The 3,517-nt window shown below is 44.6% G+C and overlaps 1 long non-coding RNA gene across 1 annotated transcript; it reads left to right on the plus strand.

Moving 5' to 3' along the window:
- The first annotated feature begins 314 nt into the window (after positions 1-314).
- Positions 315-976, plus strand: LOC121445015. The gene is made up of 2 exons (XR_005973861.1): positions 315-364; positions 689-976. It is a non-coding gene; the product is annotated as an uncharacterized LOC121445015 (long non-coding RNA).
- Positions 977-3,517: the final 2,541 nt, after the last annotated feature.

The raw sequence follows: 3,517 nt of genomic DNA on the forward strand, positions 1-3,517 counted from the left end.
ATGCAAACTATAGTAAACCTACTATTAGCATACCAGTCTGTGTTAATCATCAGAAATGCTTGCTGATGGCCTACAGTTGTCATTAACAAACATCAAAATAATTTCAAAATACAAGTGGAGCCTACTTGAAGTTATAGGACATGCACATATGTCCACTCTCGGGGATATGTATGGAAATATCATGTTATTGGTATGTATATACATGTGCACATGTGCATGTCTGTGTAAGTAGAGCTTTCCCCATCATTTCTCTGCCACATTGGGACTTGGGCTTGCATTCCATTTTACGCATTCATCCCTATCATACTCTGCAGCATTGAATGCTTCTTTGTCCTGGCTGTTGGGAGCTTCTTCCCTGGTTCAGGTAATTCAAATGCATGGTGCCACAGGGTCAGAGAAAATGTGAAGGGTTTAGGAGGGAGAAAACCTGTGTTTGAACCCTCTCCACAACATTCCCAAAGACTTGCCTTTGGGTTGTAAAACATCTCTTTCCTGTTCTGTCAAATGGGTGCCATTAACCCCGGTTTGTGTGATAGCGCTGCTGTCAGGAGGGAAGGAGCTACCCAAGTGTTTGCACTTCATAGACTGTGGAGCCTTTTGTAAAGCGTGATGCCAGTATTCTTCAAGCTGAACAGGAAATGATGACAGTATCATAATAGCCATCCTCCTTCTGTCTTTCTCCTTCCAGTCGTCAAGCAGTGATAATGAAAGAAACCACAGCAGCATCAATATCCCAGTACGAGGAAGTGTACCAGAAAGCAGCTTAAACCAGAACATTGCTGAACTATACTCCAATATCCCCGAGTTCTCACACGAGGACTATGCACTGTGCCAAGGCCAAGGTCCTTACTCCCACATTAACCAGATCTTGAAGGAGGCCCATTTCTACAGCCTACAGCAGAGAGGACAGTCACCGACGTGATGACCTGGGTGCTCCTCCTCCCTTGTTTATAAAAAGCAATGACATTCCCACAAAGCAGTCTTGGCTTTTGTCTGTATTTTCAGTAAGAGTCAATGGGCATTTGTACTCTTGCTGTTTTGCTCCACCGCTACGATTTCAGAGGGTCATTCGTGACAGTTTGATATGTTTTCTGTCAAGTCTGGTGTCCAATTCATGTTTAAATAGCAGCATGAGGATTTCTCCTGATACTGAATGGCTTGTTTATCCCATTCAAGTTGGGTTCCAAGTCACTCATTTAGGGTCTCCATGTTATATTTTTTTAACACAATTGTGATGACTCGTACAAAGTATCATTGCAAGTGCAGGGATCTAGTGAGGGAACTGGGGAGCTCTCGGCAGCCACAGCGACCTAGCCACTGCTATAAAGTTAAGCGCCCAAACCCTTGACCTTGTCCCACAATGACTGCTTTATGGATCAGTATGAGTGGCTACCACTTTAGACTGATCTTGTAACACCCTGCTCCCCACTTCAAATTCCTCAACCACATTGTTCTTGTACCGGAATATTATCCAGACACAACCCCTGCGCTCCACATTACCCCAGAGGATTTCTAGTCCTCCTGTGAGTGGCAATGCAAAGGTTGTTACCTTCTTGGGAATCTTGACCTGGGTAGGTTAGGCTCCTGTGTGATGTGATCCTGAGACAGATCATCATTTGACTATGCATCAACATCAACACCATACAAATAGTTATTTTTGACTATAATACCTGCTCTCTTTCAAGTAATTTACCTACCATAAATAAATGATCCATAGTTGTTCACATACCCCTCCAAATATGTTGCTATCCTGGAAAAATAAAGATCCATATGTTTTCACAGATCAGATTGTAAAGTACATGTAAGGTCCCTGTGAGTATCACTTACTGAAGAAAAAAAAATGTGTGCATCCTAATAGATATCACACCCCCGCTGCACACCCTGTCTCTTTATCTGATTAATACATAATTGAAGGACACCCTGGCCATTCAGGAAAGGTATAGTTTCATGTAGATGAGGAGGGAAAGAGACAAGAAACTCAACTATGCATGCTGGGGTCGACATGGGCAGGCTCGGGAGTCAGTATGGACTATACTGCAGGAGTGTCTGGGTGCAATTGTCATAGTGCTAGACATTGCTGATCAATATTGTTATCAGCAGATTTGGTGATCACTGGTGAATTTGTGTGGGGACTGACTTCATGAATTTTGTAGTAATGCCACAATAAATATGTATGGCTTGGGTATGTTCATGTTATAGACTGAAAGCTGGGGAGGCCACTTTGCCCTCAAGTTTGCTGTTACTAGTCAAGATCCAGCAGTCGCAAGTTTCTATGTGTTTATTAGTTATCAGCTTATGGTTGGGAGTCTGTACATCCTGTTTTTCTTAGTTGCTAAAAGCCTCTGATGATCCAAGCGAACATCTAGGAGGGCAGAATGTACCCCTCCTTGCTGAAGAGACAAGAGGACCAGCCTTTCAGCTGCCTTTATGCCACACAGGTGGGTGGGGTGGATGTGGCCTTATTCAAATGAGGATGTGGCTCATTGCTCCAGGCTGCTGCCTAGCAACCACTCTGCAGCAGCCAGTGTGTAGCTTTGGAATGATAGAGGAAGCTATTGAAGGCCTGAAAACACATCCCTACCAGCCATTATGGGGTGCCCTGGCAGTTTTGAGGGCAAAGGCATCCTGGCAGGGTAAAACTTGTTCCTGGCCATTTAACCATGAGAGGCAGAGCCTGCTGTGTACTGGGAAACAAGGAGAGAATCTTTGAGATGTGTTACTTGCTTTACTGTTTGTCCTTCCTTCTCACATGCCCTGTGACCTGCAGTCCCTGGACAGTGCACCTGTATCTCTGTCTGATCAGAGGGATGTGTCAGGGTGTACAAGTTATTTTCACTTGCCTGACATTGAACTGATTTGCTCTACTCAAGTCTGTGGCGTCCTGTTCTGCTTGAACCAGACAGCTTGAAATGCCCTGTTCCAAATGTGTAAACATGTTCTCTTCTATGATCACCTGCCTCCTGTTGTTAATGTGGACTGGGATGTCATCATGTGGTTTTGTCTGAGACTTTGAGAGGTGAAGAAAATGTGTAGTGGTCTCCATCCTAATCCAGGGGGCAACTTGTTTGTTCTGCACATTTTGAGTTTTGTAACACATCTTCTCAGTCCCCCGACTGACTAGGTGATGACCCAAATTGTCATTATAGTTCAGTTTGCGTGCTTTCTTTTCAATGATTTCTCCCCTTGGCACAGCAATGGTCATGTTTTTCCTTTTCCACAGTGCATGTCCTGTAGTAGGTGCTGTGTTTTCTTCTGGTCACATTTACCCCTCCCTGATTCCTCACCTACCTGTAGGTCTTCCTGTTATCCCCTCTGCATCCAGCATCAGCACATGCTGCCCTTTAGAATACACAATGGTAAAGTTTCAAAGTCAGTGATAGAGCAGGATGGGGGTCATTGAACCATTCGCTCTAAGATCCACCTCCCTGGAGATTCCAGTGACTCACTTCAACCAACTACAGGATGTGCTGTGACTCTCTTGGCATGCTGGATACAGGACCTTCTGACAAGAGGGCCC

Source organism: Microtus oregoni, unplaced genomic scaffold (assembly GCF_018167655.1).
Source record: "Microtus oregoni isolate MIOR12 unplaced genomic scaffold, Mior012 000153F_000, whole genome shotgun sequence".
NCBI classification, from domain to species: domain Eukaryota; kingdom Metazoa; phylum Chordata; class Mammalia; order Rodentia; family Cricetidae; genus Microtus; species Microtus oregoni.